Source organism: Lithobates pipiens, unplaced genomic scaffold (genome assembly GCF_037356315.1).
Source record: "Lithobates pipiens isolate NorthernLeopardFrog02 unplaced genomic scaffold, aLitPip1_a1.2 Scaffold_30, whole genome shotgun sequence".
Taxonomy (NCBI): Eukaryota; Metazoa; Chordata; class Amphibia; order Anura; family Ranidae; genus Lithobates; species Lithobates pipiens.
Window position 1 is genome coordinate 24,966,992 of NW_027507791.1, and position 22,470 is coordinate 24,989,461.

Here is a 22,470-nt window from a genome sequence, read left to right on the forward strand (position 1 = left end):
GTACAAGGGCTAACAGTTGATAATTAGATTTGCATATAAGGCAGACCTTATACGCCTTCAATATTGCATTGTGGCATTTGTTTTTTGCTAAAATAATCACATGATACATTGGGCAGCACTTGTCATTATCAATTCGGTTTGCCTAGGCAGCATAAAATCCAAATACCATATTTAGTGTGTTCTTTGGCTGCATTTCCTTTCTCAGATAGTTGGAATAAATGCAACAGGGACACCTACAGCAATGAGAAAGGTTCAAACCCTACTCTATTCTATCCTAAACAAAAATATTTGGCTGGAGTTCTACTTTATTTTTTATAGGTATTAAATTATAGGGCAGTGTTACACTTTTCTGACCAGGCCATTTTTTTTGCCATGCGGCACTGCGTTATTTTAACTGACGATTGCGCAGTCGTGCGACGCTGTACCCCAAATAAAATGTATATCCTTTTTTTTTTATCCCACAAATAGAACTTTCTTTTGGTGGTATTTGCTCACCTCTGTGTTTTTTTTTATTTTATGCGCTAGAAACATAGAACGACCGACAATTTTGAAAAAAATAAACAATATTTTTTACTTTCTTTGTTTTTTTTTTTTTTTTTTTTTTTTTTATTCTTTTAAGGAAGAGGTGCTGGAGGAAACCTTGTAAAAAAAATAATAATAATAATAATAATAATAATGAACACAACAAAGGCTGTTTCTTTTTTGTCAAGCTGTCTTTTAACCAGGAAAAATCAGGGAAAATCGCGAACGCAATCGCAATATTTTTTACTTTCTGCTGTAAAACTAAAATAAAATAAAAAATGATTTTCATCATCAATTTAGGCCAATATGCTACATTTTTTTGGTTAAAAAAAAAATCCCATTGAGCATATATTGATTGGTTTGTGCAAAATTATAGCGTCTACAAACTATGGGCTATTTTTATGGAATCTTTATATATTTTTTTACTAGTAATGACGGCAAATCGGCGACTTATAGCGGGACTGCGATTTTGCGGCAGACAAATCAGACACCTAACTGAAACTTTTAACACTTTTTTGGGGATCAGTGACTTTATTACAGTGATCAGTGCCAAAAATATGCACTGTCACTGTACTAATGACACTGGTTGGGAAGGGGTTAACATCAAGGGCGATCAAAAGGTTAACTGTGTGCCTAGCTAATGTAGTGGGGGAGGTGCTTTTACTAGTGGAAGGCATGGATTAGTGCTTCTGCTTTATAGGAACACAGGGTCCATGCATTCTGTACTCACAAAATGACAATCTGCCTTGTTTACATAGGCAGAGTGGCATTCTGTCAGTGTACCGAATGATCAGCAAGTGCTGGCGGCAGGGCCGTATTTAATATCGATTGGACCCTGGGCAAAAATTTTCTTGGGGCCCCCCTTCCCCCATGCAATTTCACTCTCCACCTTCTCTGAGACATACAATAAATAGCAGCTAGACTTAAAATCAGTTTACTGTATCAGATCAGCCAGCGATTGCGATTGGTTGCCAGAGGTTACAGCATATCATTACTGTGTACTGACTGGTTGCTAGAGGTTACAGCACTCCTTTAGGCTCACTGATTAGTTGCTAGAGCTTACAGCACATTTCTGCTTGTTGATTGGCTGCTAGAGATTGCTGTACAGTAATACTGCTCACTGGTTGCTATAGGTTACAGCACATCTTCTCCTCACTGCAGGGGGGCATGATATACCTATGAATGCTGCCTTTATTTACATATCAATGCAGTTGGCCTCAGCTATTTACATATGCATTACACTGCTATTTACATATGAAAATTTTTACATGTAAACACAGGGTCTGCAGGTGAGTCATCTGTACACAACAATAGGGCAGAGCTGGGCAGCATTAGTAGCAGCACTTCACACTGAGATATCAGGACACAGCACAGGACTAAAACTTCAAGTGACAAGGGAATGTAAACTGGGATAGTTGGCAAGTATGCGGCAGCTGCTTTGGGCCCCACAACAATGACAGGGCCCAGGGCAGCTGCCCCTTTTGCCCTGCCTTAAAGATGGCCCTGGCTGGCGGACATTGGGTCCGCAGGACCGGTTGAACTGCTCCCGCTGTGTAAAATCACGGCAGAAGCAAGCTGCGGATGGCATACGGCTGTGCCCAAAACCCGGAAGTGCAGATGTATATATATATATATATATGTGATTCTGCATGCCGTGGCTGTCCCATGGCAGGAAATCTTCAATGGGGTGGTCAGCAAGTGGTTAAAGCAGCTTTACCCGTAAAAAAAAAAAAAAAAAAAAAGACACATAATTATTCTGACTCTGCCTTATCAATTCCTGTGTGTGACAGACTCTACAAAACACTTTTTCAAGAAAACAAACTTTTCATCAAAATTACGGAATCATTCATCAAACTCTATCAGCAAGGAACTCAGAGTCTCGGTACTCCGAGGACATGAAAGATGTTGTCGAAGATCAGCGTGCAACGTGCTCGAGAGCCTTTAACTAAACTTTTAAAAAAGTTGGCACTGCGTCTAATGACTTCCTCCATGAGTTGTGCCGTTGCAGTAAGTGTATTTCGGAATGCCCAATGAGCCAAGGGAGGTGTGACAAGCAGCAGAAGTTTGCCCTGGGGGAGCAGGGATGGCAGGGGAGGAATCGGCAGGGGGCTCTTGAACCAGCGTATTGAAGTGTAAAAGGAATCATTGATATTGTTAGGCTTTGCTTTAGGGGAAGATCTAGTACAGAAGGTGAAAGGTGTTTGTCAATTGCCAACATACATAGCAGGAGGAGGGCGCAGGATGTAATGAGCTAAGAAGTGCTGAACGAGAAAATACGCACAACATGAAATAAACATACGTCTTCCGAAAACTGCAGGGAAATTTTAATCTCGGTTTAAATAACCAAAAATTAAAGGAGTGCATATTTATTTATACGGCACCTACAACTTACACAGTGCCTTACATACTGTACTTTCAAGTCAGTCCCTATCCTCCATGAGCTTATAATCTAAGGTTCCTATCTCACACGTATGCATATACTGAGGTCAATTTAGAAAGGAGCTAATCTACTAAAATGTGTAGCGGCGGGCTCCTGAAGAGCACATACTATGTTTTTCAAAGTTAAAACTTTGCCCAAACTATAGTTTGGTTTGGGTCTGTTTGTCTAAATTTGAGTTCTGTGTCAGTCTGACTGGACTGTGAGATGTTCAGCCCGGCCGCGGGGGGTCACTGTCTCTGGTGACAGGCGTGGAACTATGGTCTGGTCAGGTGCTTAAGTTTCTCTCTTTCAGAGTGAGGTCAGTGGGAGTGGCCCTCTCGCTGTGCCCTCTGGGAGAGGGTATTTAAGATGCGGACGTCATGTGGTTCGGGGTATGCATGTGCTGATGACTTGGTCTTGGTCCTCCTGACCAGCCCCCAGGAAGGCTACAGCTTGGGGTGCGGTTCCACCCAACTTTGGTGCCTCTGGGCTGGCTAGCCCAAGGCACGGAAACTAGAGGATGATTCTGAGGTGGTTGGGTGCCGTCTCCAGACCGGGAGAGACCCATTGGACTTCGAGCATTCCAGGGGAGGACTCTTTAGAAGAACACCACGAGTGAGTTTTGTTTTCTTAACAAGAGACTGGAAGGGCTGAAGTAACTGAGAGAATCCGGTCTTGTGGATATCGCCAAGTGGGCTGAAAGATCCAGGTATCCTACAAGTGTTCTACAGCTTAGTTTCCCTACATGTTCTGCAACAATGTCTGTGACAAAGACTTTGTTCCTGAGTAAGCACCTTGTTGGCTGCTGGGCCTTGTGAGAGAGGGACTGTCCAACCTGAGTGATCATCCAGCTGCGAATGGCTATTCTCTGGATGCAGTCAAAGAAGGCAAGTTCCTTAACGTTTATAGACTTTGACACTGAGAGTACCTGAATTCCTTCCCAACCCTCTGATCCCAAGTTAAAAGACTGTTCAATGGTTGAAGTTTGCAAATAAAATCCATTCAAGTGGATCTATTGTCAGTCTCAAGTTACTGGGTCATCTACCATGGGAAATCCCCTAGACGTGCAACAAGAAGAAGCAAAAGGTAACGGTAAACCCAAAAATAACCAGCAGCTCCTTCGGGAGACAGTGCTCCACATGTCTTTGGGAGGAAAACCCTGATCCTAAGGAGAGCATGCAAACTACATGCAGATAGTGTCCTGAGCAGGATTCAATCTGGGGATCATAGTACTATTTTCCTTGCAAAGCATACACCTTTACACAGTGGTACTGTCTAGTATTCCAATGTTTCTCTTCTCCCTCAATTTCTCTCACTCAGCTAATGTGACCCCAACGCTTACAGCGAGGGGCAAACAAGGATGCTGGGCAGGCACCCGACATCCTCCTTATCAACCAATGATGTCATTGTAATATTGCACAATGAAAACATGTGGCTTCTTGTAACTAAAAGACAGGCTTGATCCATCTGCTGGCGTGTATTCAATTTTTGGGCAATTTTTAGGTATTTTTGCCAAGGCACCCCTGAAGAAACTTGAAGGCACCCTGAATGAAAATGGCTGATCTATCTATCAATTTATCCATTTTAAAGGAGACCGGCTCTACAGGGATATCCATGACTAGGGTATTAAAGACGATTTGTCTCTGATACTGCTTGACCACCATGCCACCACTCCTCAATATCTTAGTAACTCACACAGTACAAAAACTGGAGCTTAGTGGGCATACATGTCCTTTATTAATGAAATGTGTAATAACATAATAACATTCAATGCAATAGGAGTGGAGTTCCAAGGTCCTTGTAGGCATCTGTATTTAACCGAGTACCTGTGAAAACACTTAAGGTAGGCCTCCAGCTGCACAATACTTTACACCAATAACCACAACAACCATGAACGACCCCCAGTTCACTGTCACTGAACCATACAAGATAAAGTCGTACCTAAGACAGGTCTCTACCAATCTATATTTGACCATAATGACCACCTTTAACGACCTTGTACACCGTCATCTGCTATGATTTATCCAAACCAAACCTGTAACTGTCCCCCACAGAATGCAACAATCATCCACATAAACTTACAGAAGGGAAGGAGGGTGGGAAGTTTTCCCAACGCCCGTTTGAAGACTTTCTAGGAAGTTTCCTAGGAGGCTTTATCCCACCTAAAGTTCTAAAAAGTCTCTGGGCTCCAGGACCAAAAACAGAATTTATTATGATTCTGGGGCAACGAAAGGTTTGTTTTCCTCCATAAACCATGTGTAGGTAATGCCTCGTACACACGATCAAACAATCTGGTGGAAAAGTCTGGTGGACTCAAGTCCGCCGGACAATCCCGCCCTGTGTGGGCTCTGGCGGAATTCTTTTACCCAAAAGTCCGCCGGACTTGCATTTCGGTGGACAATCCGGCCGTGTGTGTGCCAGTCCGCCGCACTTTTGAAATGAACGGACTTTTCCCGCCTGGAGAAAAGTCCGCTCATTTTGAGCGTGTCTCCAGGTAGCCGGGGCCAGCGAAGGAGGCGCCGCTGGCCCCGTCACCTGGTATGGAACCCCTACTCCGGAGTCCGGCAAGAAGACCCCCGAAGACAGAAGAAGACCCCCGGAGCTGTGCAATAAACTATTTTAACCCTTGTGTGTTGTGTTTTTTTTTTACTTTTTTTCACAGGTGAATGGGTAGGGGTACATTGTACCCCATACTCATTCACATAGGGTGGGGGCGTGATCCGGGGGCCCCCTTATTAAAGGGGGCTCCCGGATTCCGATAAGCCCCCCGCCCGCAGACCCCAACAATCAACGGCCAGTGTTGTAGGGAAGAGGCCCTTGTCCTCATCAACATGGGGACAAGGCACCCCCCCATGTTGAGGGCACGCGGCCTGGTATGGCTCAGGAGGGGGGGCGTTCGCTCGTCCCCACCCCCTTTCCTGGCCGGCCGGGTAGCGTGCTCGGATAAGGGTCTGATATGGACCGGGGGAGACCCCCACGCCGATTTTTCAGCATAGGGGTTCCCCTTTAAGTCCATACCAAGTGACGGGGCCAGTGACGCCTCCTTCGCTGGCCCTGGCTACCTGGAGACGCACTCAAAAGGAGCGGACTTTTCTCCGCATGTGTGGGTGAGTCCGCTCATTTCAAAAGTACGGCGGATAGTCCGGCGGACTTAGTACGCCGTATTAGTCCGCTGAAAAAGTGCCATGTGTGGGCAAGTAGCTTGTTCAGAAAGTCCGGCAGAAAGTCCGCCAGACTAAGTCCGCCGGATAGTCTGCTACGTGTGTACGCGGCATAAAAAACCCAGGTGCACAATCCTAAATGTTTAAATTCATTCTAAGTACTAACCCCAGTGATAGCCATACATTTTGGATTCGCTATCATCTTCTGTCCTGATGTCCGTGGTGTCAATGACGTGAACATGTTGTTGTTGGAACAGGTGTCCACTTTCCACATTGGAAGATTTCCCCGCCTGTTCCAGTATCAATTGTACAAAAATGTATTTCCCATCAGTTTTTATCCAGGTGACACCAAGACAATTAGTCTATCTATCTATCTATCTATCTATCTATCTATCTATCTATCTATCTATCTATCTATCTATCTATCTATCTATCTATCTATCTATCTATCTATCTACCTATATATCTATCTATCTGTCTATCCGTCTATCTATCTATCTATCTATCTATCTATCTATCTATCTATCTATCTATCTATCTATCTATCTATCTATCTATCTATCTATCTATCTATCTATCTATCTATCTACCTATATATCTATCTATCTGTCTATCCGTCTATCTATCTATCTATCTATCTATCTATCTATCTATCTATCTATCTATGCAGAACCATTTGGCTACGGAATTCTTTTTTGTTTTTACACTTGTATTTCTGAAACAGGAAGGTTCATGCTGAGCTGACCAGCTTTTTTATCTCCCATGTTGGAAAGTAAAATGTAGCAACCTACAGCAAACAATAATAATACAGCTTTGTCTGTTGTGGCCCTAGTGAAAAAAATATGATTGGTTGATGTGAGTTTTCTGCACCCTGTACATTATAATAGCTCTTTATTGAATCTTCCCAGCTGGGTCACTTCTCATTGGCGCGCTCTTCCCTGTGTCAGTACCCAACGCTACAAAGGCTGAATGTCAGAAATGTAACTTTCCAGTGGCTGAACATTGGGGGTTTACTGACCCAAAAACACACTGCCACGCTAGAGAAATAAAGCCAGCTAGGCATATTTAGCGGTGGTAATTTCATCAATTAACCACTTTGTTGATTTAAAAATAGCGGGACTCGTTGGTATTATAACAAACAAGCTTGCACAGTATTGCCGTTTTATTGCCGGCAATAAATGAGCAATAAATAGCCCGGCATCTTATTATTTCATAGTTTTACCGATTCGGTGAATTTATTATCGCTGGGATAATGTGCGGGAAGCATGGAACACATTTTGCCGAGGTTCATTATTTAGAACAAATGCGAGCGGTGTACAATCTCGGCTATAAAATTTCCTTGATATAGTGAACAATCCTTTTGGCAGAGCAGGTCATATAAATGGACAGAAACTGCAAACAAATCACCATCTGTTCTGTCCCCTAATTAGACATGCAAAAAATAACATTCAAAACGGCAACATGAAACTTCCAACATGAAACATAGCGGATGCAGTGTACGCTTCTTAACCCCACCGCGAACAGGCACACCTGCTGTACATAATGAGGTCTCCGTAAAGCTGGCTGTGTCGCTGCCACATGCAAAATACAGCAGCTTCTATCGAACCTTTGGGTTTGCAGAGTCTTCAACGGGCATCTCTGGTTTAAAGGGCACCTGTGGTTTTCATAGGATACCCAGTGACGTGTGCATGTGAGAAGAGTAGATAAGATAGGTGCTGCCTTTTTTTTTTTTTCGAGTTATGAATGTTTTCATTATCTAACTAGTAGGACTGGTAGAGAAAGTCAAATATTTTTGGGGTTTTTACTTCAAATGTGTGCTGCTTTCCAGAGTTCTAATGGGCCCATTTTACATGTCATTGGAGATAGAACCCCATTATTCTCTCTGTCAGGAGAATATTTGATTTTTTTTTTTCAATGTAAAAGAGAGCCGTTATAATATGGTCCCAAGAACACTTACCAGTTCAATATTTTGATTACGGAATCCACCAGCGACAACCCAAACAAGAAGTTCCCTGTGTGACATCACAGACAAAAGGGCTATATCATTAGGGAAGTAGCTAGAAAATAAAACATTCTGTTAAATTATTTTTAAAGGACCCCATGAGCAAACATTCTGTTTCTGTATCATCATCCTCTATTCAATAAATATGCAAAAACACAACAAAAATGGGACCTTCAAATGTACCTTCTAATTAAAGTCCATGTAAAGTGCAAAAAAAACTGAATCTAAAATGTCATTACCCTATTTCAGCCTTTTTCAACCAGGGCGCCTTGGCAAAAGGTCTAAAAATGTATCAAAAATTGTATACAAGCCAGCAGGTGGATCAAGCCTGCCTTTTAGTTACACAAAGCCACATTTTTTTGCGCTATTACAACCTTCTAGACACTGGCATCCTAACAATCAATGAGTCATCAGTGAAAAAGGAGGCTTTCTGTTGCCTGCACAGCATCCTTGTTTGACTCTCCTGTGCCCCTCTCCCTCAGTATTGGGGTGACATTTGCTGACTGATGGAGAGAAATTGAGGGAGAAGAGAAACATTGGCATACTAGTCAGTGCCAGTGGGCAATAGTCTATTTGCTTTGAAAGAACAAATCACCTCTAACATTGGGTGTGCTATGTATGGACGTTGCTGCATTATGTACTCTTAGCCCTTGTACACACGGTCGGAGATTCCGACAACCAAATCCGTCGGAGTAATTCCGACGGATTAATTCCGGAAGAGGTCCGGAAGGGATGTTGCATACACACGGTCGGACTAAATTGTCGGAAAATCCGATTGTACATAACGTAATGACGTTATTTCGTTACGACTGGACTATGCTCAGGCTAGTAGCCAATAGCTTTGGTCTAGGAATTTGATCTGAGCATGCGTGGCACTTTGTCCGTCGGAGTAGGCTACACATGATCGGAGTATGTCCGATAGGAGCATTTTGTCTGAAAATTTTACAGTTGGAAAACTTGCTCCGTCGGATATTTCGACGGAAACAGACCGATGCAGACCACACACAGTCGGAATATACGACAAAACGGTCCGATAGGATCTCCGATCGTGTGTACAAGGGCTAAGGCTATTAGAATAGTTTTTTTTTTTTTACATTTCAGAATGGGGTGCCTCGAGACTGTTCATAATTTTAAATAGAGCCTTGAAATTGTCTATAATTTAAAAGGTGCCTTGATTAAAAAAAAGGTTGAGAAACAATGCTTTATTTGCATGGTATAAAACAATTGAACAAATTAAAACCATATATTTTTTGGTTGGTAATTCCATCTTAAGCCATACTTGTTCACAACGCTTTATAATTTATAATTCCTCGTCATTTTACATTTCTAGATTTAGCTAGACATTTTCTACAATCTATACTTCACACATCGATATTATACAGAGATTCAACCATTTCATTGACCCAAATTCTTGTCCTTAACGTGTTTTGTGCACAAGTTTTACTTCTTCAGAAGAATATTAATATAGGACATGAATCTATAATATACAATAACATTAAAAAAAAATATTGGGGTCTATGGAATGACTGAATCACTGTACTATATAAATCAATGTGTGAAGTATAGATTGTAGAAAATGTCTAACTAAATCCGTAGAAATGTAAAATGATGAGGGATTACAAATTTTAACATTTTGTAAACAAGCCTAGATTGAAATGGAATTACCAGCTAAAGATATGTGGTTTTAATTTGTACAACTATCTCATTGGAATTAAAGAGATGACATTTTAGATTATGTTTTTTGCACGTTATATGTATTGTAATTAGATGGTACCTGTAAAAAAAAAAAAAAATCCCCATTTTTGTTGTGTTTTTAAAATAAAAATAAACATACTATTTCCATACAAGGTCAATGATATGGGGGGGGGGAGGGATTCTCATCTAAACTTCCCTAATGCAGAAAAAGCATTTTGGTCCTCTTTGGAACCTGGTACATTCTACAGTTAAATTGTTAAACTGATATTTCATCATTTGGACCCCTTTTCACCATTTCACTAATCAAATGTTAATAATAATTATATTCTCTTGCTAAAACATCTCAAATCAAGATCAGCTGGGCTAAGAGATCAGTTTTTTATTCTCTCGATAACCTTTTTCACCTTGACTTTCCTCTATACTGTAACTCAAATAATAATGAAACCTAGCACATGCACAGTAAAAACATGGTTAAATTTGATGCAAGGTGGAAGGGAACAACAAAAAAATATATATATATTTTTAAGGTTGTTCAGCACATTTAAAAATCTGCTGCAATAAAGGGCACCAAAGACCAAACAAACCCAATCATTCAGAATTCATTGACGTGTAAATTTGACCCACAGCTGACCTCCTTCTGACTTGGATTTGACCTGCGTCAAATTTTTTGCATACCTAAGAAAAGACTAAGAAAATACCTAAGCCCTTGTACACACGGTCGGACATTCTGACAACCAAATCCGTTGGATTTTGTCCAACGGATTTTGTCCGACGGATTTTGTCCGAAACTGTTGCATACACACGGTCGGACAAAGTTGTCGGAAAATCCGATTGTACATAACGTGATGACGTTATTTCGTTAGGACGGGACTACATTCAGGCTAGTAGCCAATAGCTTTGGTCTTGGAATTTGATCTGAGCATGCGTGGCACTTTGTCCGTCGGAGTAGGCTACACATGATCGGAGTATGTCCGATCGGAGCATTTTGTCGGAAAATTTTACCGGCAAGTTGGAAAAGTTGGTCCGTCAGATATTCCGACGGAAACAGTGCGATGCAGACCACACACAGTTGGAATATCCGACAAAACGGTCCGATAGGACACATTTCGTCTGAATCTCCGACTGTGTGTACAAGGGCTAAGACTGCAAGAAAATGAATGCAAAACCTGTTTGAAGCAAACAAAATCCTGTCAACACATTTTAACATTTTTTTGTGAGACCCTTGGAGTAGAGGTGGCAGGTTAAACATAGAGATGGCATCCTCTACAGACGATCAAAGCTGAGAGCTTTCCATTGATGGTTTAGACATAGCGCAGAAAAGTTAAAAGGAGACCAAAGTTAATTGAATTCTAACTATACTGATTCTAAGAATATTGTTATTTTCTTGATTAAGAATACAAAAATAAAACCCCCTGAGCCATTGGCCAGTTAATCCATGTTGTGGGGAAAATTAAAGATCACTAAAGATCTTTGAGTACCATCATCATTGTAAAACTTCTAATTATCTCCTATGGTGTCTATGCTGGTTCACACCTTGGTGAACAAAAATAGTACACATTTGTGTACCCACCTTCCCACCTAAGTGTATTGAGTACTGACTTGCACTTGTGTTATTTAAAGACCTTCTTTTGTTGGTAAGGGGGGCAGTGGTTGTTGAGTACAGCTGATGGTCTTCAAAGCAAAACAAATATGCTGAGTCAACTCAACCACAAAACCAATTTTCCATTCTTGAGTAGACACTGCGAGGTTACGTCACAACTTGGCATCTTTATCTTAGAGACTCTAATGGCTCAACCGTCCCATGAGGGTTTGGGCCTCCCTGGCTTCCCATAAAGTCATGATGGTAAAAGTCTTTTACAGAAGGATTGCCCAATTATTAGAATATCGAATGCTTTCCTCATTCAGCTTTCAGCAGTATAATGGAACTAAGAGTTCTGGTGGGAACATTTTTTGCCACTGGAGTCAATGTCAACTGAAAGAAGCAAACACTTAATTCAATGTGCCACTGCCAGCAACAACTCAGTAATAAAATATCTGTTTTTGTGAAGTTGATCTTTTATGTTTTAATCGTTTTCCCCAGTAAGAGTTAGGATTGGGGCTCCTGTAATATGCTTATCATTTGCCTATGGGGCATAACTGCTTCTCAAAGAATAATGACTTTTTCTGTCCAATTCCTTCCACAAAGACATCCATCCAGATTACAGACGAACCCCAGCTCTCTTTCCATAATAATACAAGCTGAAGTCCATCAAAATTGGATATGGTCCAGGCGTGAGTAATAAAAATATTCTGGACTTTCGCTTTGATCTGTCCTGTAAAGAAGGGTTTTAAAATGTGCTTGTACGTGTAATTACAGAGAAAATCACCCACTTAAATATAGATTTGTCTACCGCGATTGCATTAGTAATAACGTAGTGTGGATGTAAGACTGACACTTTCCATTACACGAGCCCAGATGAGCATTCCTGCAAGGAGAGGACAGAAAATCTATCTGTGACTTTGGCTAAAAGAGATTTCTGCAAAAGTATTAAATAATTTTTACAACACAATGACATGTATGGATTTTAATGATACCTGCGGCAGCATTGGAAGGAATCATGAAGGCCAGTAAGATTGATGGAGAGAATATAATATCTTTGTTGAAAAATGCAGTGTGGGTTTCTCTCTTTCTGTTTTATTCGAAGGTTGTATTATGGATTATTAAACAAGCACAGAAATTAGATGTTTATGTTCTGTTGTCTGTGAATGGTGAGGGTTCCTAAAAGCTGTATAGCGCTTTTCAAATGACTAATACTGTTATGTAGCACTTACAGTAAACATAGTTTATATTATAATTTTTGCCGTTCCATTGCAGTAGAAGATTAAGATGTAATACTTTCATTATTTGTCGCTCCAGCAGGTTTCTGATGATCTCCTCTTCCTCCGATGCTCTGAGTTGTGCACCCTCACGTACAATGCAGGACTATTGCTGAAGCAAGGAAAAAAGGTAAGTACTACGCCTTATAACCCTCCCCCTAAATTTAACAAGTATTTAAAATCCATGCAGTGCGGAGAGGGGTTAAGGCGATTGCAAATTGTTTGGGAGGGGGGGGGTTAATGCCCACTGAAAAGTGTTTTTTCTTTCTGATGCCCAGAATGGGTTTTTAACTCAACCTTTGTACCATGGTAGAACCTTTGAATGTTTGGGTCTCAGGGAACCCCCCAAAAAAATGATTATATTTACATCTCATGGTTCATTAGACACACCACAATGGAGGTCAACGGTATATGGGCCCCCTTACACAGACGGTCCGTGAATAAAATGTCCTGTTACATTGGTCCTCAATGAGAAAATGGATCATAAATGCCCACATTAGAGATGTGCGCATCTGCCTGGGTTCGGTTCGCAAACAGTTCAGAATGTTGTTTGACGTTCGCAAAACTTGAGCCAAACTCCATTGAAGTCAGGGGAAGTATTTTGTTATTCAATTCTGGTCATTTATAGGGCTAAGCCCTTGTACACACGGTCGGACATTCTGACAATCAAATCCGTTGGATTTTGTCTGACGGATTTTGTCCGAAACTGTTGCATACACACGGTCGGACAAAGTTGTCGGAAAATCCGATTGTATAATTTACAAAGTGGCACTTTGTCCGTCGGAGTAGGCTACACATGATCGGAGTATGTCCGATAGGAGCATTTTGTCTGAAAATTTTACCGGCAAGTTGGAAAAGTTGGTCCATTGGATATTCCGACGGAAACAGTCCGATGGAGACCACACACAGTCGGAATATCCGACAAAACGGCCGATAGGACACATTCCATCAGAATCTACGACCGTGTGTACAAGGGCTAAGAAGCAGACTATTGTTAAACAAAATATACTGTATGGAAATCTAGGGACTGCCATGGGGGGTCATACAAATGATAAAATAACAAAAAAAAAAATATTTAAGTTTTTAAAACTTCTTCCTAAACATCAGCTCACCCTAAACGTTCCAAAACACACTGTCAGGGAAATAGACGTAACCTCGTGAGGTACGATCGTGTTAACGCGCGTCAGCGCACACGGAGGCGCAATGTGGTTCCTAGACGAACGCCCGATGTTGCGTCTGATCAAGTGCGAGTACGCGGTGTAGGACGAACACATAACGTTACACGTCGTAGGCGTACGAACGCTATGGCGCACACACGACGTAACCCAGGCACCTTGCCTATTTAAACGTTCACCTGACAGTGCCGCATCGCTGGATTATCGTCAGCTTCTCCTGAGTACCTGTGCCCGTGATTCCTGCTGTCTGATCTCCTGTTTACCGACCCGGCTTGTTTGACCTGCTTCTGTTGTTCTCCTGGCTCCGACCTCTGGCTTGTACCCGACGTTCCTTGTCTGCTCCCGGCATCCGACCTCGGCTTGGCTTGGCTCCTGCTCTCCGGTCTTCAGCTCAGGACCCGTTGCTCTGACCTCAGGACTGATCTCCCGTGTTTGACCCTCGGCCTGGCCTTGACCCTGCCATTGGACTTCCTTGCACAGTTGCCCCCGGAGACTGGTCTTCTCAGCTCTTTCATCTGCTGCTGCTACCTGGCAACCTGTGCTACTGTGGGCACTGACTCCCTGTGTCATCTTCAGGGTTGTACTGGACTCGGCCGCAAGGGGAGCCCTCTCAGCATCTCGGCCTCCCTACCCTGATTGTGACAGTATAATCCAGCCATGTCAGAGGCCGACAGAGGTGACTCCCCGATGGAGGCCATCCTACAGGAAGTTATGGTCCTTACCCCAGCGATTGAGGGACTCCAAGAAAGGTATCTCTGGCTGAAGGAACATCTGCAGCACTCTCCTGAGTCGCCCATCCCCTCCGGCCAAGGTTCTACTACTATAATTACAACCTCTCCAGAGCCACGAGTCCCTGCACCAGAGTATTTTCATGGGGACCGAAGAAAATTTAGATCCTTCAGGAACTCATGTTATTTATACTTCTCCCTGCAACCTCAGACTTTTGCTTCTGAAGTAACCAAAGTGGGTTTTACCATTTCCCTACTAAGGGACGATCCCCAGACGTGGGCCCACGGCCTACTAGAGCAACGCAGCTCTTTCATTAATACTTTGGAACAGTTTTTTCAAGCTATGGCTTGCTTATATGATGACCCCTTTCGGACAGCTACAGCCGAAGCAACCTTGTACTCCCTTCGCCAGGGTGAGCGGCCTGCGGAGGACTATACAGTGGAGTTCCGTACATGGTCTACAGATTCTGGCTGGAATGAGGCAGCTCTAAAATATCAATACCGGATGGGGTTGTCTGAAGTCCTCAAGGACGAGCTAGCCAGATTAGAGGTTCCCCCAACACTTGAGGATCTTATCCGACTTACCATTCAGCTTGATAGGCGTCTACGGGAACGCCAGTCTGAACGCGCTCGGACTCTTTATCCTATCCAGGCTCCACCTTCGGTCTGCCCGACGGCAACCTCTGTATCGGTTTACAAGACCAAGTAAACTGATCCTCTGTACTCCATTTCACCTCCAAGTAACGAAGCCCGCTTCGGCCCATATCACCCTTCCTGTCACGTTGATGGTGGCAGGTCAAGAAGTTCACTTACAGGCAATACTTGATTCTGGGGCCTGCAGCTGTTTTTTGGATTTAACCTTAGCTAAGAGTCTTGCTCTCCCACTTCTTCTCAAAAAACAAAGACTGACTGTCCGTCTGGCCGATGGCTCCCTACCTAGCTCTGGCCATGTCACCAGGGAAACAAGACCCATTTTAACGACCACAGATTCGGGTCATCGGGAGTTTCTTAAGTTTGATGTCCTGTGTTCTCCTATGTTTCCCGTCATCCTAGGAATCCCATGGCTGCAGGCACACAACCCTCGGATTGATTGGTTCAAGAAAGAGATATCTTTTACTTCCGCCTACTGCCAACAATATTGTCTGGATTCCGAATCTAGAGACTTGTCCAGTTGTTTGACCGTTCAACCCATATCCAGTCCAGCTCCTAACATACCAGCAGCTTACCAGGAATTCAGAGATGTGTTCGACAAGAAGAAGGCAGATATCTTACCTCCACATCGTCCCTATGATTGCCCCATCGAGTTATTACCAGGAGCTCCCATTCCCTTTGGCCGGATATTTCCTCTTTCTGAGACTGAACTTGGGGCCCTGAGACAGTATATAGACGAGAACCTGGCAAAGGGATTCATTCGTCCCTCTTCATCCCCTGCCGGTGCAGGCATCTTCTTTGTAGAAAAAAAAGACAAGACTTTAAGACCATGTGTGGACTACAGGGAATTAAATAATATCACCCTTAAGAACCGCTACCCACTTCCGCTCATCCCCAAACTTTTCCAAAGATTCCACACTTCACGTATTTTCACCAAACTTGATCTACGTGGAGCCTACAACCTTGTCCGTATCCGGGAGGGGGACGAGTGGAAGACGGCATTCAGAACAAGATTTGGGCATTTCGAATATTTAGTCATGCCTTTAGGATTGTGCAATGCCCCAGCAACCTTCCAGCACTTCATTAACGACATCTTCCGGGAGTATTTAGACCACTTTGTTGTCGCTTATCTTGACGACATTCTTATCTTTTCGACCACTCTGGAACTCCACAGAATACATGTTAGGAAAGTATTATGCATTCTTAGGACCCATGGATTATTCGTTAAAGCCGAGAAGTGCGACTTTGAAAAGGAATCCATTCAATTCTTGGGACTCATCATCACCACAGGTGGAATTGCCATGGACCCCCAAAAAGTGAAATCTATCCTAGACTGGCCCGCTCCTTCTGACAAGAAGGGTGTTCAGAGATTTATTGGGTTTGCAAACTTCTACCGAAGATTCATAAGGAACTTCTCCACCATTGTAGCACCCATCACTCAGACCACTCGTCAGCATACCAAGTTCCTTTGGTCCTCAGCAGCACAGTCCGCCTTTGACCAGCTCAAGACCCTCTTCACTACCGCACCAATTCTGCAGCATCCAGATCCCGCCTTACCCTACGTGCTCGAGGTTGATGCCTCAGAGGTGGCCACAGGGGCGATTCTATCCCAACGTCAAGGCGCCAAGGCATTACTGCATCCCGTAGCTTTTTTCTCACGAAAGATGAGCTCCCCGGAGAAGAACTACGATGTAGGGGACCGGGAACTTCTGGCAATCAAGACCGCCCTCGAAGAGTGGAGGTATCTCCTGGAAGGTGCCGCTCACCCCATTCTGTTTTTTACCGATCACAAAAACCTAGAATACCTCCGCACGGCCAAACGTCTAAGACCCCGACAGGCCCGATGGGCTTTATTCTTCTCGAGGTTCAACTTCCATGTAACCTATCGCCCAGGATCAAAGAATGGCAAGGCAGATGCTTTGTCCCGAATGTTCCCAGATTCCCCAGAAAGAATCCCACCCAGTACAATTTTGTCTCCTCAGAATTTCCTACTAATCCAACCGGATCTAAGAGCTTCAATAGTGCAGGCCTCTAGCCAGTGTACGGAAACAGAAGTTTCTTCCCTGAGAAGCCAAGAAGGGCTTCTATGGCATCAGAGTAAAATTTTTGTTCCTCAGCAAGCCAGGTTACTCGTATTAAGGACCTTTCACGACCATCAACTAGCTGGCCACTTTGGAGTCCGGAAGACGATTGACCTTGTGCAGCGGTCCTTACGGTGGCCTACCCTAAGATCTGACTGTAAGAAGTACGTTGACTCCTGTACAACCTGCCAGCGTAACAAGGAGTCTAACGCTAGATCCTGGGGCCTGCTAAGGCCGCTACCAGTCCCAGAAAAACCTTGGAAAGAAATCTCCATGGATTTCATTGTGGAGTTACCTCTCTCTGAAGAGTATACTACCATCTTGGTGGTGGTGGACCGTTTATCCAAAATGAAAGGGACCCCCTCTGCCTTGGATACCACAAAAATCTTTATAAAAGAAATTGTCCGATTACATGGTGTGCCTGACAGCATTGTATCGGATAGAGGGGTACAGTTTACCTCCAGGTTTTGGAAGGAGCTCTGTAAGTTGCTGTCAATTAGAATATGTTTATCCTCGGCCTATCATCCACAGAGTAACGGTCAAACGGAAAGAACCAACCAGACGCTTGAACAATACCTACGATGCTTCTGTTCTTTTTCCCACAATGATTGGGTTTCCTTGCTACCTTGTGCGGAATTCGCTTATAACAACTCAGTGCATGCCTCTACCAACCAATCACCCTTTTGGGCAAATTACGGGTTCCATCCTTCATTTTTACCTAATACCATTCCTGAATCCACTGTCCCAGCAGTTCAAGATAGAGTAAACCTCATTCAAGCAAATTATCAAATGCTCCAGGATACCATGAAGAAGGCTCAGGAAGAGTACAAGAGACATTATGACAAGAGGAAGAGAATTAACCCTACCTTTAAGATAGGGGACAAAGTGTGGCTCTCAGCAGCGAATCTGAAATTGTCATGTCCATCTCGGAAGTTGGGACCCAAATTCCTGGGTCCTTTTGAGATTAAACGTGAAATTAACCCTGTAGCATTTGAACTTGCTTTGCCTAAATCTTTCAGAATCCATCCTGTGTTTCATGTCTCTCTTCTCAAACGTGTCATCTTCAGTCCTTTTTCAGGGAGAGAAGAAGTGCCCCCGCCTCCGGTTCAGGTTGGTGACGAAACTGAATTCGAAGTCGAGTCTATCCTTGACTGTCGTCGGAGAGGTAGGACAATCCAATTTCTAATTAAGTGGAAGGGGTATTCTGCTGAAGAGAATTCTTGGGAACCTGCAAGTTTTGTACACGCCCCCAGGCTCATACACAGGTTTCGCAGCCTTCATCCCGAAAAATGGGCTCGTTTAGGCATCCGGAGGCTGCCCCTTGGGGGGAGGCACTGTCAGGGAAATAGGCGTAACCTCGCGAGGTACGATCGTGTTAACGCGCATCAGCGCACACGGAGGCGCAATGTGGTTCCTAGACGAACGCCCGATGTTGCGTCTGATCGAGTGCGAGTACGCGGTGTAGGACGAACGCATAACGTTACACGTCGTAGGCGTACGAACGCTATGGCGCGCACACGACGTAACCCAGGCACCTTGCCTATTTAAACGTTCACCTGACAGTGCCGCATCGCTGGATTATCGCCAGCTTCTCCTGAGTACCTGTGCCCGTGATTCCTGCTGTCTGATCTCCTGTTTACCGACCCGGCTTGTTTGACCTGCTTCTGTTGTTCTCCTGGCTCCGACCTCTGGCTTGTACCCGACGTTCCTTGTCTGCTCCCGGCATCCGACCTCGGCTTGGCTTGGCTCCTGCTCTCCGGTCTTCAGCTCAGGACCCGTTGCTCTGACCTCAGGACTGATCTCCCGTGTTTGACCCTCGGCCTGGCCTTGACCCTGCCATTGGACTTCCTTGCACAGTTGCCCCCGGAGACTGGTCTTCTCAGCTCTTTCATCTGCTGCTGCTACCTGGCAACCTGTGCTACTGTGGGCACTGCATCCCTGTGTCATCTTCAGGGTTGTACTGCACTCGGCCGCAAGGGGAGCCCTCTCAGCATCTCGGCCTCCCTACCCTGATTGTGACACACACTAATAATACGAGTTATCAATTCCTTCAATTTATTGGCTGTTGCGACTCAGTTGTCCTTAGCGCAAAGGTTATGTTACGGTTCTTGCTTATTATTTTTGAGGTGAACCTGTGAAACTTTCAACCGAATCTTTGTAGCTTGCAAACGTCACAAATCTCAGAACCCATGGTAGCAGAGAACCTCATCCCTAGTCCACACACTAGTGGTCCATATAATGCTTCCTTAGGTAAGGGAATAGTGGGAAGAATGCTCCTTACCATGGAGGTCATGGTGGACAGCTATGGTATCAGTGGTTACTTACCTAAGATACAAGAGAAGAAGCTCCACTGATCCCACATATCACTGGCTCTGCCATGTTATAATGCCAAAACTTAGCCGGCATTGTTAGGCTGGAAATGAATCCTCCACTGCTCAGGGAACCTCCAACAAACTCTGAAGGAGCCCAAAGGTTCTACAAAATCTAGGTCGGAAAAGATGGTTTAAGTGGTCATTACAGTATATCTATCAATCACTAAAATCTCATCTAATGTTTATTAACTAATATACAGTATTTCCTTCACAAAAAGGCAAAAGTGAAACTTAATGTATTTAGAAAACAAAGGGGGATTTCTTATGTGCAGATAGGTTAAACCATATTCAAACACCCCCCCCCCCCCCCCAAAAAAAAATATCATAGATTGGCCACTACATTCCTAAAGGTCGATCCACACTTAGACCCCTTTCACACTAGCAGATCAATTGGGTCCACCTGTCAGTTTTTCAATCAGACCCTCCAGTCTCCTCTATGGAGGATCCTTCTCCTCACCAGAGTGGGCTGTGTCCATTCTGCATCAGCAGAGCAGACACAGACCAGGCATCTGCCTGCCCAGCGGGGATCAGCAGACAGATTCCCACTGAGCAGGAGGACTCCAATAGAGACCACCTCATGTAGAAGTGGCCTTAAAGTGGTTGTAAACCCTTACAAACCACTTTGACCTACAGGTAAGCCTAGATTAAGGCTTACCTGTAGGTCCAAGAAATATCTCCTAAACCTATACGGTTTAGGAGATATTTGCCCGAAGACAGGCTCCGCTGTCTACGGCGCAGGCGCACTGAGCGCGGCATTTCCAACAATGGAGCTGCCGAGCGCGTCGGCTCCCGTGCGCATGCGCGGGAGTAACGTCATCGCGGCTCCGCCGAATGACAGCGGCGGAGCTGCGAGACTTCACCGAAAAGATGGATGCGCCGGACTACAGGGGACAGCGGTGACATCGCTGGCTCCTGTGTCAGGTAAGTGATACATAATGGGCTACTATGCGATGCATAGTAGTCCAATTTGCTTTGCCTTTGCAGGGAATGAAAGAGGAAGTAAACCCATCAGGGTTTACTTCCTCTTTAATCAAGAGCCATATGTGCATACTTCCACCACATAGACAATAACCAAACGCTAAGGATTTAGGGTATGTTCATATTGGAGGCCAGTTTGAAATCTGAACTCGCACGATTTCAAACCCACATTTCATTGTGAGTTCCATGGTGCTTTGAAAGACATCAGGTTCATGCACAGATGTCTATTGAAATCGCCCCCGAAGTCGCCAAAGGTAGTGCAGGAACTACTTCTGGAAATCAGTGCAAAGTCAGCATCGCTCCGATTTGTACAGTGCCGTTGCTGGCAATATGCTGCGATTTGGCATGTGATTTAACATGTCAAATCACATGTCAAATTTCCCTGATGTGAACGGGGAGCTTAAAACACATTATTTATCACATACAAGGTAAAAAAAAATGATATTGAACATTAAGGCCTGCTTGAAAATGTATCTTTCACAAGCATTGTTTGCAATCCAAAAAGATAGTATTAATATGTGTAACACCAAGAATGAGTGTGCCGGTTTATATACACACCAATTCTTGAAGGGTTATTTACTAAAGGCAAATCCACTTTGAAAGTTCTCTTGAAAGTAAAGATGCTGTAGAGCTGAGGGGGATATGCAAGGAAAATAAAAAACAGCATTTTAGCTTGCACATGATTGGATGATAAAATCAGCAGAGCTTCCTCTCATTTCAGATCTACCCCTTAGATTTAGAGCAACCGCACTTCCAATTGCACTTTCAGTGCACTTGCAGGGCAAAGTGGATTCACCTTTCATAAATAACGCCCTTGGTGTTGGAATCATTGATAGTATTGGATGCAATGGAGTTGATTTACTAAAGGCAAATGGACTGTGCACTTTGCTCCAGAGCTTAGTAAATGAGCAGAAGCTCTGCTGATTTCCATCATCCAATAATTTGCCAGCAAAAAAGGCAAATTTTTTTTTCCTTGCACATGATTGGGTATTCTTTGTAAAGTGAAGCTTTACTTCATTTACTAAGCTCTGGAGCAACTGCACTTTGTAAAGTGCACAGTTTATTTGCCTTTGAGCATGCCAGTGAGCAACAGCACATTGGTGTTGTTCAGACCTTAGATCAGTCTCAATGCATGCACTTTAGACCCCAAACCAGCTTCAATGAATGCACTTCAGACATCAGATCAATCAAAAAGCATGTTGTTCAGGCCTCAGATCAACCTCAGTGCAACTTCAGATTTCAGATCAGTCCCAATGCATAAACTTCAATTATAGTTAATGGTGGTTATTGCCATCCCAAACTGCATCACATTCCTGTCCGGCACATATGCTATGGCTTGCTGATGCCTGGTCTAGAAACACCTCTACAGCCAAGAAACACTGTTGCTTGGACTGTATCTGAATAAAGATTGGAGGAACCCAAAGTTTTCCTAAAAAGGTTTCTAAACCACTTTAATCATTTAAGTTGAGAGTGAACCTCATGCGCCGATACCACCTAAACTTGAATAATAAACTTGGCGGGGGGTTCACCATTTAGGTATACCTTGTCACCTCATCCCTGTAAAACCAAACACATATTAATTACACAGGTTCTGTGGCTGATTAACGTTGTAATTAAACTCACTTGGTGCCTTACCTGCATTAAATTAGCCTCAGAACCAATGAGGTGGCAACCCTATATACAGTAGGGTTGGGCAATTCCTAAAATGTGAAGATGGTAAAATGCAATGCAACCTTACCATCCAAGATCATCTCTCGTGATCTCATCTAATCTCACCATTCTATAACCTCCTCCAGGAAAAACAAACATTAGAGTGCTTCCCTTTCAATG